The sequence below is a fragment of the Phalacrocorax carbo genome, unplaced genomic scaffold (genome assembly GCF_963921805.1).
Source record: "Phalacrocorax carbo unplaced genomic scaffold, bPhaCar2.1 SCAFFOLD_54, whole genome shotgun sequence".
Lineage (NCBI taxonomy): Eukaryota > Metazoa > Chordata > Aves > Suliformes > Phalacrocoracidae > Phalacrocorax > Phalacrocorax carbo.
In genome coordinates, this window is record NW_026990395.1 from 287,715 (window position 1) to 307,597 (window position 19,883).

Sequence of the window (19,883 nt, forward strand, 5' to 3'; positions counted from 1 at the left end):
GTTAGGGTTAGGGTTAGTTAATATTAGGTTAGTTTAAGGGTTAGGGTGAGGCTTAGGGTTAGGGTTAGGATTAGGGTTAGGGTTAGGGTTTAGGGTCATTGTTCGTTTTAGGATTGGTGTTAGGGATAGGGTTTGTTTCGGGGTTAGCATTAGGTTTAGGGTTAGTATTTGAGTTTGTGTTCGGGATTACCAATCAGGGTTAGTGTTAGGGATAACATTAGTTGTTAGGGTTAGGGTTAGGGATAACGTTAGCTTTTACTCTTAGGGTTAGTTCTAGGTTTAGGGTTAGTGTTAGGTGTAGGTGTTAGGGTTTGTGTTACAGTTAGCGTTACTGTTAGGGATCAGTTAGTGTTAGGTTTAGAGATAGGATTACCCTTTATGGTTAGCATGGGGCTAGGTTGAGGTTTAGGTTTAGTGGTTAGCGTTAGGGTTATGTTTAGGGTTAGTTTTAGTGTTAGGTTATAGTTAGGTAAGTTAGGTTACAGGCAGTGCCCAACAACTCACAAGAAACTATGGATTGGCGCCTGCCTGGAGCTTGTTTCTTCCCCACCAGAAGCTATTTATGGTTGTCGACATGGGAAGGGATGAAATTGCAGCAAATAAACTGATTGCGCTGACAACCCTGAGAGTCATCTTCCATGAGAAGAAGTTCTGATGGGGGATTAAACGGCTTAGTTATCTGCGGCCTGATTTGCACGCTGGGCATGTCCTTGTAGTACGACCTGTCCAAGGCCTTGGTCTTTTCTCGTGACAAAAGGAGAGCAGAGAAGGACAGTAAGTGACCTTCATTGCCCTCAAGTCCAAATATACCAGAATTGAGGGTGATTTGGCCATACCACCTGTAGGAAAATCATCTGACAGCTACTGGCCTCTTTTCTGCTCTTTATCATTCTGCCCGTTTTTAAGTAGAAGAGGCAGAAACAAAGCAGAAACATGTTCAGCAAGTGGGAAAAGGTTACTATTTGATCACACAATCAAGTCTATTCAGATCCATACACCAATAGCTTGATGGTAATCCTTGTTTTAGTTTCAGCTCTCTTAAATTCTCTAAACACATTTAACATAATATAAATGTATGTCTTCTGAATAACAAACACCACATAACAGAAAATCTCTCTCTCAGGTGGGTTTCTGCTCGTTTCCTACCCATAACTCTCTAACTTTGGCCAGTACACGACTGCTGAAAGGTGCTCTGGGAGGCACATCTCCTGCATTAGCTTGTCCTGTTACTGTTGAGAATGGCTTTGGTCTTGCGGCTGTCAAGCAAGAGGGAAAAACGATCAGCCTTGTGTAATCAAAGTGATGGGGAGTTGTGCGTTATATTCCCCCCCGAAAATTTACCTCCTCTTGGTCCGGATGAAGGCAGATGGTAAGGCTTGGCTCTCTCTACAGCCAGCTGCCTCTGACCTCGAGGAAGGATCTTGCCATGTTTTGCTGACAGAGAATTTCTGGCAGCTGCCCCCTGTCTCCAGCGAGGATCACAATCGATCTGATGAACGAGAAGCGTAAAGCAAGAAGGTAAATAATTACAAGCAGTTCATTGCACGGAACTGTCGGTGCTGTTTCCAATTAGTGAATACGTTTCCTCTACAGGTGCAGTAAAATACACCCACGGCACAGAGCGGCAGCCAGTTCTGCCCATCAGCGCACACCAGCTCCACCCGGTATTTTGAGCCAAGTGGAAGGAAGACTAGAATAATAACAGAAGCTACAACTTTAAGTTAAAACCATGCCGGCACTCTGCAGAACCTGATCCTGACCCACCTGTCAGCACCCACAAGTTTCACATGGCTGACAAAACAGCAGCCTTTCCCTTGTTTTTCCCGAAACGCCACTGCCCCAGGTGACTGAATCTCCAGGGCAACAGCGGGTTACGTTGGACAAAAGGAAGTGAGGATTAAAACAGGGAAGAGAAAGCCCCCTACACACCCCTTCCCCCTGGATGGAGGCTTTCAATTGCAGGCCCTAAACCTTCCAAACCCACCCCATAACTTTGCTTCCCTGGAAAACTATGGTTCCACAAACCACCCAATGGATCACAGAACCACAACAGAAGTTCCCATAAATCAAAATTTGACCTGGCTATTTTGAGATACAGAAGTTACGTAAGATTTTCGGTCCTAAAAGTGGTAAAATGAAAGTTGTGGAATTGCAGAGCTCATGCTATAACTTGAGCAAATAATATAAAGAACAACACATAGTGTACATTTTGCCTGTGGATTGGCACCCAGAGTTGCGTGCAAGGTACAAGAGATGACATACAACACACTCTTCATTCCACAGTGACCCAAACAACTTCCCATAATCCGAACCCTACACAATGTATGTCGCTGAATAACTGAATGCTAAGCGTGGCTGACAGGAAAGATACTTATTTAATCCTCAGACACAAACAAACTCTTTGAAGTGGAGTCAACAACAGCCTGTAACACTGAATTTCCAACTGCACGGGGAAGCTTTGGAGTAGTGACACATTTTGTTCAACTTTTAGGTTCAGCCGTAACGTAAGGTGCAGAGGCTTATTCCAAGTAGTTCAAAGAAGGGTGTGATAAAGAAAGCAGGATTCTTACTGAGCGCTGTTAAACCGGTCAGTAACACCTGAGAGAAGCTGGCACACTTGGCAGGACTTTTACGCTTACCATGAGATGAACGTTCCTCGCCTGGCTCAGCTGTAGTGCTGCCATACAGTTGGCACGCTGCAGATGCCGGATTAAAACAATTTCATGATTCCGTAAGAATTTCTCCAAACACTTCTATGAGAAATAACACATTTTAAAACATACATGATGATCCTGCCTCATCTCTTGGCAAAGAGGGGATTCAGGTTTCTTTCTTGCCCACGCTTCCTTGTTCAGAGTCTGTGAAAGGCAGCTTCAGGAAGTCTCCCACTAGTCCCATCTCCCGACAGATGTCATACATGTCTCTTCATAGCTCTTCCACGTTTATCTTAGTGGTGTGTTGCTGCAGCAGACCCCAAGCCTCCGCCATGCACCTAGAATTAATTTTTTCACATGTAAAGGAATATTAGTGGTATCCCCAAAAAGATGCCCCACAATTATTGATATTCCAAGTTTAAAGGAAGTTTAGGGGATCTGAATTTCTAGTATTTGTTCTCCACCTTTCACAGTATCTGAATGCCAAAACGGTGGCATATATTTCTTTACCTATTGGACAACAGCACAGTGAGGAAAAGCCGCACTTCACGACTGCTTGCGAATGGTGGCTTCATCATCTGCAGGTAGGTGAGGGCTCGCCCATGCTCTCCTTGGCCCATGAGGGACTGAAGAATTCTCACGTCTTGCCACGACACAGGTTTGATTGCAGCTGGTTCAAAGAGCAGGGCCAGGGAATTCTGCAGACGTTACAGATCAGGTTGATTAAGATATATAGACACACACGCACACAACAAATCTATTCAAAAGTTTCTTCCATAAGGGTGAATGTCTGTGGAATAAACTCAGAGGATGACTAATGAAGGACTTGATACGGGACAGGGAAATAGAAATCCTGAAGTATCTGCAGAAAAAACAATGCAGTGAGCCGTCCAGAACAAAGGGAGTCTTTTGAAAGGAGTGATTCTCACTTTTCTAGGATCACCAAATCTCCGTATGCAAACATCACCTTTCATAAAGACAAGTTATTCTCCCAGGCAAACAGGTCATACAAACATCGTGACAGGCAAAGAACAGCCTCCAGCATCAGAAGGAACAGGAAGTAGCTTGAAAAGTCACTTTTGCAGCCTTCCACCTCAAATCATGCTGCCAGGATGGCAGTTTGAATAGTTCAAGTACCTAAACCCCTGCTTTTGAGAAAGTGCTCGACTGCTCTGCTGAAAACAACCCAAACAGACGGATTTGGCAATTCACATGGCAAGCGCTATTAACCTTGACTTCTTCATTGTCTTAATCCATTTCCTGTCAACGCAATTAAAACCAAATTGCAAATCATCACGTATTGCTGAAGGTGCTGCTGAAGCATATTTCAAAAAACGCTTCCGATGCTTTATCACCTGTTATTAGCTAAGCACCAGGGTTTTTTGCATCATTGGATAGATCCTAGCTTTGTATTGCAATGTGTGCCCAACTCAACTGTCACATACTTACGTCATAATCCTTGTGGTCCAGAAGCCAAAAAACTTGAATAAGCTTAACAAGGCCGAAAGGGATGGCAAAGGCAGCTGCGAAGGAGTCGACTGAAGTTTCTGTTTTATTCCAAGAAAAACATGTGATGTCAAGCAGCAAGTAAATTGTCTGATATCAAGTATCTAATTAAGGCTAATAAATTTGCAAGAACAACAATTTATCACATGACATAATCACATGACATAATAGTATTAATATTCTTGATATAATATTAATAAATAATAAAATAAGAATATAATCGCGGTAGGACTCAGAAAATACTCATGTCTTAGTCTTGCCATTTTATGCTGTTGTAACCTGAAGATAGTCAGGTCCTGACAACAAAATTGCAGTCTGAATAAATAGCCAGAAAGACAGACTCTTTGATTTCTCTCAGGCGTTCAGAAAGGTTGCCTTTCCCTATTTAAACAGTTCCATTTGAAACTCAGGCTCCCTCTTTAGTCACTGGAGCCACCAGCTGGACATTCAAAACATGCGAACAGCCAACGCTTGGTTATTAAAGCAAACAAATTCTACAGTTGGCTTTTTCCCTCCTTTCCAGGGAATATAAAACAGTTGAAATTACGGTGTCCTTACAACACAGCTTAGCCCTGAATGATTAAAACTGGGTTTAAACCAGCACGTGGGTCACTCATCGGCAGTGTCACTTTCTCTTTCTGACAGCTGTTTTTAGGGATGTATTCTCATCAGAGAGCTGCGGGGTGCAAGAGTTTTTAAAGCCCCTGCTCTCTAGGCTCCCCTCTCGGGTCAGGCAACAAACAACAGAAGCAACACAGTGTATTTCAGCAGCTTAAAAATTCAGTTTCTGCCCAATGACTTTTCTCTTCTCTCTCTTTATTATTCTGTGTGCCCGCACTTGTAACAGCACAAAAGCAAGCCCTCTTAGCTGTGCTGGAAAATGGATGATGTCAGCAGAGTCGGGTACTGGTAAACCACTGTCAGAAACCCTTTTGCTCTGGAGCAGCACATTTTAGTGCATCGCTCGAGGAAGCAACCGTTCGCTACAGGTGTGGGTGCTGCAAAAATGAAAAACTGGGTCTAAATTTTGAGAAGATCTCAGGGAGCTTTCTGCCTTTAACACTGCTTAGTAAACCTGTTTTCTCATATCAGAAAAGACTTTGCAACAAAACATTTTATAAATTCCTAAAAAAACTCACAGTACAAAGAAATAAAACAATGCTTCCTTCTATGACGTCATTCTAAAGGAGGTGTTTTCACTTGCATTGTGGTTGAAGCATAAATTAGAAAATGTACGGAACACGTAGGTGACAGACATTTCAGAACACCGATGCGCGTATACTGAAGGTGTCATAGAAATACCTTCAAGGGATACGATTGCATGTTTGTGGCTTTCTTCAACGCCTTCTAGCAAATAGAGCTCCAGCAGTGCCTGGAATGAAAAGGGAAAAGGCTTTTACAAACTCCTCTCTCTGAGAAATGATTGGCTTTGGGGGAGGGCTGGGCTGGGGCTGGGGTTTGTGGTGGTGGTGGCTGTTTTCAGGGAACACAACACTCACCCGTAAACTAGGAGGTGGGTATTTCCCAGTTCCGCCTTCATCCCCCCGCCACAGCTCCTCAACTTGGTCTCCCAACTGGGAAACCATCCCATCGATCATCAGGCAGTCAGAGTCCCATTTGCCTCTGGAACAAAACGTAGCGAGGATTTGCACAGAGGAAATCACTAATTCCAGCCTCTCAGTGTCACGGATTTCCTCCAGCCAAAACAAAACCAGCTAAAGCTCCCACGAGTCCAAGAAAGGAACAAACACACACAGGCATGATCGTGACTTGAAATCGACTGGAAAGACATTTCTGAGTCCGATAAAGGGTGTTCATTAGATCATAGTGAATTGTTAAAGGAGTCCCAAATAGACATCCTAAAAGCTCCCTTATTAAGGGAAAAGTTGCAATGACCTTTTAGATTTTGGGTTTTCTGTTTTGTCGCATTACTTGTAATACAAAGGAAGTGTAAACAAAGCTTTTTAAGTGCCAGAAACAGCCACGCTCCTACTGACTAACAGAGGAAACGTGACAGTACCAGAATGCCAGGACTATTCTCTAACCCAAATCTAACGCCTCCAATGGCATTGTTCCATTGGCATTCCATTCCAGTAGCAAATACAACTGTTGATGGAAAAGCCACTCGCTGCCACTTCTGAATTTGCAGCGGAACTGTTCCAGAGCTTTCCTGTAGGTCTTACCTTGATAAACACTCAAGTTTCTGTCGATGAGCCACGTAGTAGCTCTGAATCAGAGGAGAATTGTAGAACGGTCTACAGAAACGCATCTCATCACCTACAGGCAATAAATAAGAAGGGAGTTAAAGAAGTCATATCACATTTTCAACCTACAGTTTTGGACTAAACAGACAGAAGAACATACAAGCTCAGCATCGAAAGCACAGGCAAGCCTCCGACTTTGAACGAAGCCAATCCTCTTTCTGCCTTTGCTAAAAGAGACCTAAGGCACAAGGCTCAAGTCCTTCTTGTCTCAAGTGCCAGTTCAAGCTTACAGTTGATGTAACATCCAGAACACAGAGTGTCAGCCAAAGTTCGTTATTTAAAAAAACCCCAATTCTCAAAGGGAATGGGTTTTTATACATGTCTGGTGAACATGCATTAGACAATTCAGGCTGACAATAGAATTTATCACCCATCCAAATGGTGAACTATTTCCAAGCTGAAGTTTTTTCTCTAAGCAATCAATGAAAAGTTCGAAACAGGCAGGTCATGCTTTTACTGTAAAATCAAGCATTCCAGTGTTGGTGCTGTAAGAGTTACTTGTTTAAAATCCCAGGTATTTCAAGCTGTGGACATGAGCAACTCCTTCAGTCAGAGGCTTATTGCTATTTCTGACAAACATCCCAGACAGAAACTGCTGGCATTATTCTATGCTACGTAGTTGAAAAAACCAGGGCAATCTCAATTTCAGCAGCAGAACTTCAGCATCTGCTGTCACTGAACCAGCACGACTTGGTATTGATGAAACATTGACAAAACCACGGCTAAGCACGTGTTCATAGGAAGCACCTCCTGCTACAGATGCAGGACAGTTTAGGCTTACCTGAGCCCTCTGCCAGGAGACGGGACCAGCAGAACCAGAGGACCACTCGTGCATACAAAGCTGTGAGGCTGGTCACCGCCAGCTTATTTGTCAAGTCTGCAAAACATGAAAAAAGCCTGAGAGGACTGTTGGTATGCAATTTCTATTGGATTTTTATAAAACTCCCCTCATCGCACTAGAGAGAAAGTAGAAAACTCACATGGTAGAAATCTTTGCCTTTGCATTTTTCACTCCATATCACGTCCTTATCTGAAGGAAAAGCCCACAATCACAAGCAACCCCTACAATGAAGAAGATTCTAAAGGTTAAATTAAAAAAAAGTAAAGCCTGAACTGTTAAATCCACTCATGGATAAGACATCAGTTCTTCACGCAGCAGAGATGTTTACTCTAGCAAAGGGACGTTCTCTTTTCTCCTCAATAGGCCAAGAACAATTTGTAATAGAAACAGCTACAGAAACTCACGCAACTCACTTTACATGTTACTCATTTAGGCCTCCTTTCTGGTTTTAGTAATTTACAATCCAATATTTGCATGCAATTACACACTGCTAGCTGACAATCAAAGGGAGCATTTTTCACAGTGCCACATTCCCTTGCTGTAATTTCAAGCCAGTTGCTTACACAGCTCCTTCTGAACGCAGCCTCCCCACCCACTCGCACGGGCTCCCCAACAAACTCTGTCCCGGAACCCAACGCCTGGGAAGTGGCAGCCCCAACTTCTCCCATTTAAGCCCCTTCTCCCAGCTGCAGCTGACTTTCTGCCAATCAGCAAAACCAACAGCAGCTCCTCTTTCCACAATTACAGCCCCAGCATCGTTCCAAATCTTAAGAAAACATACCAGAGAGTTACAAAAACTATGACAAACCTTTTCTAGGGAGCTCAAAAGCAACTGGCGGTGCTGCAGAGCCTGTAACCTCTGCGGGTCAGTGGAGCTGCAGGAGCCGTCAAACAGCGCAACACCTTTTCAAGAGCAAGTATGAAATCGTTAGCCTACAGAGCAAGTTCAGAGTTTCCAAGTGCACTTCAAGATCTGCAGGCAAGATCATCTACCAGCAGATTCCTGAATAAGCTCAGCTGGAAAGAATGATTCCATGTTTGCAGAGTGACTGCACTAGTACTCACAGATGTCGTCAAGTTCGTGTTGTGTATAGATCACTTTGCTCCACGTCCAGTCAAGAGCAAACTGTAAATTAGCAGCAGAACTTGGCAGCTCTTTAAAAAGAGAGAACAAAAAAGAAATGAATCAAGAATTCCAAACGGAAAAAAATATGCAACGTAAAAACAACCTAAGAAGTATTCCCTTTAGATGTCCAAAGCTTAATGCAGCCAGTCAGAAGTCCTACAGAACCTGTCTGAGCAGCAGCTGACAAGACCGCGTCTAACTGCTCCTCCTGAAAGTAACAGACACAATAAAAGGAGAATCCTACCTGCTTTCAACATCGACACCATCAACAGTAAATGCTTGTTCCTGACTCTACACTCACTCAGGCATCACAGGCTGGGCTGCTTGTTGCTTTGAGGAGCACATGAAATCTTCCCTCTGACACGCCAACTTAGCAAAGGCCAATTCTGATCTTTACTTGCATGCCTCTGCATGATAGTCTCCATTTACTGCGTTCCAATTAACTGTTCTCAGCAACGTGCCCTGCTTATGCCCACGGCACACGGGGTGCAGAGAAGTTTGCCATCAGGGGTGCATGAAGGGGACAGAACAAACAGAGCTCTGCAACGTTTGCATGGAAGCAGTGAAGCCAAGATCAAGCAGCTTCCCAGACTATGAAGACAAGAAGGAGTTATGACACCCCAAACATTAAGTTGTCATTTCCTAAAATGACAGAAAAGAAGCGAAACATTGACGGTCTAATAGGTATCAATTTCCGGCGCTTCAAACACTGTGTGTTAATGCCGTGGCCATCCTTCAGACGGGCAATGCACAGGCAGGCACAGACGTGCACTGTTAAGGAGTAGCTTATTGCAGCTGCTGTTCTGATACGTCTTTCACGTGAAATGGTCACAGAAACATAGAATCATAGGATCATTAAGGTTGGAAACGCCCTCTAGGATCAGCAAGTGCAACCGTCAACCCAACAATACCATGTCTCCTAAATCATGCCCTCAAGTGCCACGTCTACACGTCTTTGAAATACCTCCAGGGATGGTGACTCCACCCCCTCTCTGGGCAGCCTCTTCCAATGCCTGACCACTCTTGCAGTGAAGACATTTTTCCTAGTATCCAATCTAAACCTCCCCTGACGCAGCTTGAAGCCGTTTCCTCTTGTTCTATCACTAGTGACCTGGGAGAAGACACCAACCCCCACCTCACTACAACCTCCTTTCAGGTGGTTGTAGAGAGCGATAAGGTCTCCCGTCAGCCTCCTCTTCTCTACGCCAAACAACCCCAGTTGCCTCAACCTCTCCTCTTAAGACCTGCTCTCCAGACCCTTCCCCAGCTTTGGTGCCCTCCTTTGGACACACTCCGGCAACTCCATGCCCTTCTTGTCCTGAGGGGCCCAAATTTTCCTTCTCTGGGGTTTTGTTTTGTGTTGGCTTGTTTCTTTGCTTTTTCAAGCACATTCAAAAGTATCTTTCCCTTCTAGGTAAAATCATCACATTCAAAGCCATTTCTACACATGAGGTTACACACGGGAGATTTCCATCTTTTTCAGAAAACCGGTGTCAGACAAGGAAACACACCAAGTACGGCTTATGGTGGCAAACAAAACTCCAAACCAAGCTTCTTGTCCCAAATTCTGAAATTTGCCTTACTAACAGTCACAAGCAATCCCTGCTCAAATGCCTAACAAGTCTCTGAATGATAGAGTCACAATTCAGCAAAGGGTATTCAAAAATGTCTTCATTTCCCAATTATTTCCAAAGTGGAGCTGACATCAGATCACCCAATCTGAATGGAAGAGCCTACATCAGGCTTGCAAAACAAACAGCCTATGGGCCAGGTCCACTTGCCAAGAAATCCATGTTAGCCACCACGCTGTGCACAAGTGCTCTTTGCCCCAACGCACCCCCACCAGTCTGGTGGAGAATCCAGTAGACAGGACGATGAGGGCAGGGAAAGACCGCTCTCCCCTTCCTACTAAGTGCTCCACTGCCTGATGACTTGCTCGCTGAGCATTTCGCTTAGAGCCTGCCTGGGTGACGATGGGTTCTTCATCACAAAGGCTCCATCTCTCATGAAAGTCCTTCAGAGGAGAGAGAAAGGTTGGTGCCCTGCAAATGGGAAACCTCTGAAGGAGGGGGGTGAAGTCACTACGGTGGGAGAAAGCAGAGAGAAGGTGGTGGGTGTCAGGAACTAAAGGTGACTGAGGTGTTGCAGCAACAAGAGGGCAGTCCAAGAGGAGTAACTTGGGCGACTGTAGCACAAGGCAAAGGCTACAGAGGTGAAGATCTGCTTTGGGAGGCTGCAGAAAAGCCGACCGATGAAGGGAAGATGAAGGGAAGTCATCAGGTAGAGCTGCCAACAGAAAGTGCTTGCCACAGCTCACTGCCTTGGAAGCAAACGATCGTGTACAGCGCCGCAAGCGGATGTTTGCAGCCACTCGCATCCGAGTGAGACACCCCATTGTCAGCTCCTGCACTGAACCTAATGCTCTGAGAAACTGACGGGGGGAAGGTTGTTCTGAGGGAACGATGCTTCCTTTTCTCCAGTCTGCCCTCCTTTGCCAAGTCAATCAGGGATCAGAACCCGAACTCAGGACCACGCAGGCGGTTGCACTCATCGATGAGAGAGAAGGAACAGCTTTCCCCGACTTTCTCTTCCTGCTCCTAGAGCAGCGCTGAGCTCCTTTCTAGACATTCAGGCCCTGATCGTGCTGCAACAGGAGACAACGGTGGGTTTACACTCCCAAGAGGGGACCGCAAACATCACCATTTGCCTACAACTGGCAGGGTACAATTGCAGTTACGCGTGTGGATGGGCAGGAGGAGCATGAAATGGCCTCTGACACTGAAAGCAGCACCAGAGAAAGCTTAGGAAAGGTCCATCTCTTGACATTCTCAATAAAGAGAGAGTAAAAGCTCACCTCCTTCCGGAACCCGCTGCACGTCACATGAACAACTCCAGAGCTCAGCAGGCACGTGCCATCTGCAGAGACAATGACCGTTGGACAACATTCCACACTCTCACAGTGATGGTAGCACCAGTTTACAGCTTTGTCACAGCAACATCTGGAAAGGTACAACTGAGTACCCGTTCTCCTCATCACATCACTTACAGCCTTTTTCAGAAAAATAATGGCTGAGTGTAGAAATTTTATCTCGGGGGCTACCGAGGTGCTGTGCTTTGAGCTTCAGCCCAGAGTCGTTTCATTTGATAGCCAGCAGCGCTTCACGGGCTGCGTTACAGAAGCACCCAACCCCCAGGCTCAGCCGACTGTCAGACAGGTGTCACAACAGCACACACTTTGTCACCACAATGTCATCAGAGGTGGGTTGGTGGGGGGTTGGGGGTTTTTGGTTTCCCTGGGTTTTTGCGTGACAACCAATGAACAAGAGAACCAATAAATGGCATTTGAGCTCGGTTTAAGGTTATCGCTATTCAAAGCAGTGAAACACCTACCGAATTTATAGGTGCTTGGATGAAAACACTGCTCAGGTAGTGGATAAGAAGGAGGAACTGTCCAATTTAGGCTGCGCTCCTGCACCACAATAACCAAAATGTGGTTGGGAGAAGTCATGCTTGTGACGGTGTCCAGTGACCACCGTGCAAAATAGGGGCAGTCCTGAAGGGATTCTTCTGGCCTGAAAGAAAACAAGTGCAGAAGCTAAACGCCGACTTTCCAATGAATTATGGGTAGGGATATTGAAAACAACTTTGTCAAAATCTACCTTAGTGAGCCTGGCATTTGAGCATGATACCAGCAGTCAAAGTCAAATACACCCACATAAGTAGATGGCTTTCCCTGACCGCGTGTATTCACTTGCCGGCTGAAGACTGATACACTGGTGACAGGAGATATGACTGTGAAAGACAAGACATTGTTTCTTATTGGGAGAAAATACAATATCTCTGATATTTTCAAAACATCACTTTCTATTTTGGCTTCATTCTGTTACATCACTCGTGAAACGCAACACTTGACTAAGAATAATATAGAAAATTTACACCTCTGTGAGAGGTTTCAGTCATACTGGCCCCCTTTTCAAGTTCAAATTGTATCCGTCCTAAGCCAAACAAAATACACAATTATCAGCTAATCAGGTTTTCCATACAGGAAGAGTGGATCAAGACGTTTAGCAAAAAAACCCACAAGAAACACAAAACAACAAAAAACCCTTAGGAAAACATACATTGCAACTTTTAGAAAGTATACAAATAATTGTCGTATACACTCGATCACGCAGCTGGCATTATTGATTTCCAGATTTGACTCAATTACAAGTTTTTCAAATAGCTCCTTTCCGGCATAGTCAGAACGAAAGAACACAATTATCAGACAAAACAAACACCAAAGCCCAAACCCAACAAACAGGACATTGGAACAAAGAGTTGAACATCAAACATTGACCATGTTACACTCGAGTTCTCTCAAGAAGTGGGCTGGTCTGTCCCCTCTGGGGAAGGCATGCTCTAGATGTGAGCAAAGCAGGTGGTGCATCCTTTACCCTGACAGAGCAGGGAACCAGGAGACAGGTCATTTGGCAAAATGTGTCTCTGTTCTCGGTTGAATTCATCAGTGCTGCTTAGGGAGCCTCCCACGCTTTACTGGGTTTCATCATGAACTCCTGGGCCCTTTCACTTGTGTGAGCTGCTGAAACTGCCCTTGAAGGTATCAAGTAGTTTCATAAATCAGAAGCCAGCTTCATTTCTAACCTCAGTCCACATCCAACAGAAGCTCCTGTGTGCCTACAACTTGAATAGTTTCTGGATAAAAGCTCATTGGGAGCCACCAGAAAAATGACAAGTATTTCTCCATGCCTCACACGTCATAAAAAGGAGGCTGAAAGGGGCTTTTTTGGTGGTTTTGGGTGTTTTGTGTTTTCTGTTTTGGGGGTGTGTGCGTGTGTTGCTCGTTTTTGACAAGGTTTAGAAGGCCCTCTCCTCAGAATCATGACACAAGTGGAGAAAATCCAAAGGGGTTTTAATGAGATTTAGACATGCTCTTGTTAGAGGATGGCACCACAAAAGAGGTGGAAGGTGCTTGTTCCAATGCTTCATAACCCTTTCCGTGAAGAAATTTTTCCTAAGATCCCTACTAAACCTTGTGCTCTAGACCCTTCACCAGCTTCGCTGCCCTGCTTTGGACACACTCAGCACCTCAGTGTCTTTCTCGTAGTGAGGGGCCCAAAACTGAACACAGGATTCGAGGTGCAGCCTCACCACCGCCGAGTAGGGGGGGACGATCACTGCCCTACTCCTGCTGGCCACACTCCTTCTCATACAAGCCAGGATGCTGGTGGCCTTCCTGGCCACGCAGGCACACTGCTGGCTCATCCAGGTGCTTGGGGAAGGTATCAAACAGATCTGGCCCCAACACCAAGCCCTGGGGAACACCATTCGTGACTGGCCGCCAGCTGGATGCAGGTGCAGGCATAGGTTTGAAGAGGGGATAAAAGAAAGTTCAGGGAACATTCCTAAGCAATGGAGGGGATGGTCTTACTGTTCAAAGATGAGAGCTGGAGGAATAAAATGACTGACAAGCATTACAGAGGTGACCCCACCATACATTGCTACAGCATGTCAGCAAGCACTGAAGGAAAAAATAGGCTATATTTTAACAAGTCCCACAGAACGTAAGCACCCAGTTTTTCCTTTGAAATAAGCCCAACAAGTTAGTCTATACAGATATTGAAGACTTTCAGGCTGTGGGTATAGAACAGCGTTCATTGCTTAGATTCCAAAACCCATTTCATTTAGAATCACCAAACACGGACATCAGGAACAAACCTTCATCAACGCTGTCTTCTCTGCCAACATGGTTGGGAAAGATTTCTACAGCCTGGCAGCTGAGTAGTTTGGTCTTGCTGCTCTGCCCTCTCAAGGGAAAGGCTCTGCCCGTGAGATCTAAACTGTACTTTTCAACACAGGATGCCAAACGCTGTGGAAAAAATAACAGGAGAGAGAAAGGTAATTTTGAGATAGAAGCAGACATTATACCTAACGATGAAAGAAGTATATGTCTACTAGAACATGCATATTGTACTCTATCACTCCCAGGCGCTTAGTCTGATGGCAAAGAGAACTAAGTGTCAAACTGTAACGGGTAAGTTTGGCCTTAAAAGCTTTGCACATTCTCAAAATTGAGCATTTCCCTCACCATATTGGTTCTAAATGTGTTTTGCAGAATTCCGTGCAACATCAAGGTTTCTTCACAAACCTACACAGTTGTCTACAAAGAGAGATCTGAAATAATGCAATACATAGGCATGCAAAGCTCTGTGCTCCATGGCTTGATTACAGAACCAATGAAGTTAGAGAAGTCATGGCGTTGCAGCAGCTAAAGCTCTCTTGAGAGGTGTTATCTATAGGCACACACCACTAGAGTGAAAGCACATCCCTCGGGAGTAGCCATGAGAACTTCTTACTGAGTCACAATCTTCTCTCAAACCACGTCAGCTCCTGCCAGCTCCTCCTCTCACCTCATCACAGTCTAATGGGTGAAACATCCCTCCATTCCTTCACCAAGTGCAGCCAACAGCAAAACCACACGGCGGACATGGCATGCACGTGGGCAAGGCGTTTAGCATCACAGATTCCTACAGAGTCAGCAAACTCCTTTGAGATCTACAGAAACTCCAGCAGGATTCTGTTGAACCTCTGAGACCACCATTTTCAAAGCAAGCATTAACTGAAATCCTGTCTTTCCAAACACAGCAGTTGGATGTGTGGATTGTGGACAAATAGCAGCTCTACAATTAAAAACCAGCTAAACAAAACCAACCAACCAACAAAACCACTAAGCAAATAAAGGTCCCCAAATACACCACCACAAAAAAAAAAAAAAAGAAAAGAAAATCGATTGGACCTCGTTCTGCCCAAGTTTCCTAAAGTTTCAGAGCTCTAAAAGGACCTGGCATGAGCTGGCATGAGACAAGACATTCTCATATGACCTCATATGTTACATGTAACTCACCTACTCTGAGAACAGGCAAGCTTTCTCTTAACCATTCTAGGAAGTACTACTAATAAATATCAAGGCTGTAGAGCACAGATCCTGTCCTACTGCACCTCAACAGGAAACAAATGCTCTGAATTAAGGTTACTTTCCCCTCAAAAGCATTTTGCATGGGTTTCAGGCATACTACTGAACAGAATTATACGGTCTAGAAACGCATCTTCTCTCTGTTAGATAACAGAGAGGCAAGGCTAGTTCATCTATTCTTTAAGCACAACATCTTTGGAGCCACTTGTAAACATTTACATACACTTTTCTGACCAAATCAGACCACTCTTTCCTGTATTTACGTATTTTGCTGGCGTCAAGAGCAGACTTCATTGGGAACGCAGCCAGAAAGTAGAAAGAGTTCTCTTTAGAGCTACTGAGATTCAGGATCAGCACCGAAGAGACCCTGCAGGTGAGCTTCATTTGAAGTCCTGCTGACAGAGCTCAAAACAAAAACAAGAATCTAAACCTGAAGACCAGAACAGAGTAAAGCCGTATGACCGTGTTTAAGGCAGGGAGACAGACAGAAGCATATTCAAGTCTGCAGTTTGGTTCAACAGAGCTACTCAAAGCCCTGCCTTCCCTTCCTACATGCCATTCAGTTGGTGTTTAAATGAAGAATCATTTATTTGTAGAAGCTGCTGCCTCTTCAGGAACTGAATTTATACGGGCTCTTTGCAGACGACTCTAGTTGGAACACACGGCACTGCGGTATGAAATTGTACGACTGGTTTTCAAAAAGTATGGGCAAAGGCCATGCCCAAGAAGACTCAGCAAAAGATTCTTTTCTTTTAAAGTCATCTCTGAATTTTCATGGCAAATATTACCCCTGCCGACTTCACCGATACTCCCTTAGAGAAAAGGACTGTTTCCGTCCTTTCACGGACATGCGCATCTTACCTCATACATGACTTGTCCTGATGGCAAGCGTCTCCTGTCACCGAATTCTAACCGCAGCAGGTGTAAACTCACAGCATCGCCTTCACTGAAAAAGGTATAAATGATGGCATTTGGTGACAAAGCTGCTTTATAGGCCTTGTTATCCTTTCCTTAGATCTAGGCTGAGGTTTCCTGAATAGCACTGTCTTGCTGAAAAGAAAAACAGCCCTTCCCAAAACATGAGAAATGGCCACATTTAGCCGCTAAAACACAAAGGAGGAAATTTGGACACTAACAGCTTCTGGGGCAAAGGCTAACTGAACCATTTGCAAGCTTTAAGATGTTATGTGGACTAAAAGTGGTTGGGAATAGTTTTTCACAGTGAAGAGTTCTCAACCACAACTACTTTACAGTCAAACTGGAAAAGATTGCCACTCTATGGGCAGCTGAGCTGAGGAAATAGCTTGCTGATGCTGAGAGGGCGAGATCGCTCTCCCCTTCCCTTCCCACCAAAGCTCCACTCCCTCCCCTGCACACACGGCACCTTCCACACCCTCCTTTCAGTCCTTAGACCAGCGGGAAACCACTGACTTGGCTGCTGAACACCTTCCCTGCCAGCCGAGCTGAGCTGGCTCACCAAGGCTCAGGCTGGCACCAGGGAACCGGCCATGCTGTCACCTCCTCCTTTAGGGGCAGCAGGCTGGCGGACCCGCACCTTTAGTGCTCTGGAGCTGCAGCCTCGACTGCTTTTGAGGGTGTTTTCCTATCATGGTGTGAATATCAAGCAAATCGTGAAGCAGTCATCAAGGAACAAAGGAAATCTTTTAAGAATGCAAGCACAGAATATAGCAACTGTGGCTTTGCCTCCTTTCAGCAGGGAGGAACGAGTAGGTCCCTCTTCATCTCCCTTACATCCTGTACAAATTGCACCGCAAGCTCCTTCCATGCCTGAGAGAATCTCCTGCACAGCTAATTAAACAAAACCAGCACTCCTGCGTCAACTCAATGGGAACAAATGCCACCAAAAAAAAAAAAAAATTAAGTGGCCTATAGTAAGTTTTTATTCACCTTTCTTGTGTAGACTGAACAGCCCACAAGTAGCAATAGTTGTGAGGATCCTTCTCAGGCTCTTGAAAAGTAACAGCGTAGACAGACACCCTTCCTCCTTCAAGCTGAGAGCAGTGCCTACAGGGTTAAAAATAATAATAATAAAATTATAACCACACAAAAAGACACCAGGTGAGCCCAGTGGCACTGCCTGTTTGTAGAAGGACAGAAGCATCCTCGGAGCAAAGAGCACCTGACGTGCTTCTCCTCAAAGCACAGAAGGTCACACTCCCATCTCAAACAAGTGAGTCGAGGAAGCGGCTACTTTTGATGCAACAGCCCAGAGGTGAGGAAATTACTCTCCATCACGTGCAACCATAACCTGCGTTTATCTCCTCCTCTGCCTGCGGAGGAGGACGAACATGAAAGATTCCTTCAGCTTCCAGGCAAAGGATTGTTCCCACTGCTGTCGCCTGCTTCAATATTCCACTTAAAATGCAGCGCCTCTTCTGCACAAGCTGAAAACAGCGCCAAACACAACTAGCATCCTGTTTCTTTACTTGGGCTATGTAAAGCACTTCTCCTCCAGACTTCTGAACCTTCTGTGCACCTTCACAATCTATTCTTGCCACCTCACTATCCCTCCACTCTCTATTTATGCCTCCAATAGTTCCTGCCGAGTCACTGCAGATTTCCTTAAGTGAATCCCTGTCTGAAGTGGGTCAAATATTCCAAGGGAGATTGCTCTTTGGCACATTTGAAATCATGTCTCCAATTCCTCAGTTGCTTATCACTTGACATGACCCTTATTCTCATCTCCAAGTGTTCCAAGCAGACTTTCATTCCCATGCATCGTTGCCTTGGCATGGGTCAAGCCCCTCTTTTGGTCAAGGCTGAAATGTGGGAAAGAATGTCTTTTCAGACACAGAGCAGCTCTTGACCTTTCATGTCTCACTAGCTTCTACCTGGACACTTTAAAGAATATTATCACCACAATCCCATCATTAACACGCTTCAGCCTTTCCATGCCTGCCCTCATTGCAGGAACTGGTTCTGAGAAATAATGTCTAAAACCTCTTTCACTGAAACACATACATTTCCTCCTTTCACTGAATACTACTGACAGAACAAGCTGTCTCACAGAAAGGAGCTCCATCACATCCTAACTGCTTGACAGAACCCAAAGAAGGAGCTTTCCCCAATTCCTCAATCCACAGGCACAATAAGGAGAACAATCCGAGTCCACTGGGGACAAGGCGGCCCACTTAATCCACGTATGACTTAATGGTTGCTTCAGAAGGGGATTCCTAAACATTCCAGGGTTACACTCTACATTTCCGTCCCTGAAAAAGTGCTCTTCAAATTAACACACTTCCTCCTCAAGCAAAACCTTGACAGCCCAGCACCTCCAGGCATGACCAAGTGCAAAGGCCGACTTACTCCTGCTTCAGAGTTTTCACATCCCACAGTGACAGGCAGCCATCGGAAGAACCCACAGCGAGCTGGTTGCTTCTGCTGATGTAGCACAGGGTCGATATTGCTGTTCCTGAAGGGCTTTGCAGTTGAAAGCAGAGATGTCTCCCTTCTCTGGCCACAGTTTCTCTTCCTTGTGGAACTCCAGTAGCAATTCTGGCGGCAACTGTTAGACCTGCATGCACAAAACCACACAATAAATGAATGTGTGATGCCATTTAGGTTGCATTTCAAACACTGACGTGACAACATGTATAATCTAATTCTACCGTCCCAGGCAAAATACCCATTGATGCAACACTTGGTTTGCTCTTTCCATTTTGTGTCTGGACTGGACAGGTATCCTCACTCGTACTTCAAAAGCAGGTAAAAGCGTAACCTCCATAGACAAATTCTTCCTGGGCTCTGCACATCAGGAGTTTGGGCCTCATGATGAAGCTACTCCAAGTGACACCAGCTCCTGAGGCCACTGTTGTAAGAGCCAAAGCGGCGAATGCAAGCCAAATACACCAATTACAGGTCTCGTTTGTCCAAATGTAGGGATTTTGGTAAGGCATTTTTACTTTAAAGAACAAGCCTAAACTTTGCCCCACGTCAATGAACAGAAGCAGAAGGACATTCCCAAGGAACAGGGCACGTCCGACACACCTTCCTGTCAGGCAGCTGCACCGACTCGGAGGGTCAAATTCCTGCTCCTCACTGGCAAGAACCACAGTGACAGAGGGACCCTGGTGGGAGGGGGTATTTGTGACCTTAGAAGGAGTATGAAGCCGCTCCCATTTTTAACCCGTTCAGGACTAGACGATGTCAAACCGCCATCTATAATCAGCAGTCACAAATGTCTGCACAGCAGTATCTTCAAAGTGGGATGCGTGTTGTTGATTTAAAAGACACAGGTTTTCTTACTTTTCAATTCAGGTTTAAAAACTGCAAGCTTACCCGACGGTTCATTTTTGCTCTGGCTGCAAGAGGGATCATCCAAACACAGGTCCACCAGAAGGAGATGACCACCATCTGTTGCCACCGCTGCCACTCCAAAGAGCCCTTGCAGAGCCCGGTGTAGGTGCTGAGGGCTCACGCTGGCTCCTCCGGGACTAGTTATGGGCTCTATAGCAGTTACCTACAGGAAAAATACAATTCAATATTTTAAGCTGTTTGA

At 45.2% G+C, this 19,883-nt stretch overlaps 2 long non-coding RNA genes across 2 annotated transcripts; both read right to left on the reverse strand.

Moving 5' to 3' along the window:
• Positions 1–1,150: 1,150 nt before the first annotated feature.
• On the reverse strand, positions 1,151–2,747 carry LOC135311130 (uncharacterized). The gene is made up of 3 exons (XR_010370975.1): positions 2,640–2,747; positions 1,342–1,489; positions 1,151–1,256 (listed from the first exon to the last, which is right to left on the reverse strand). It is a non-coding gene; the product is annotated as an uncharacterized LOC135311130 (long non-coding RNA).
• A 13,180-nt stretch (positions 2,748–15,927) lies between these two features.
• Positions 15,928–18,878, reverse strand: LOC135311175 (uncharacterized). The gene is made up of 3 exons (XR_010370987.1): positions 18,692–18,878; positions 17,273–17,389; positions 15,928–16,310 (listed from the first exon to the last, which is right to left on the reverse strand). It is a non-coding gene; the product is annotated as an uncharacterized LOC135311175 (long non-coding RNA).
• Between the last annotated feature and the right edge of the window lie 1,005 nt (positions 18,879–19,883).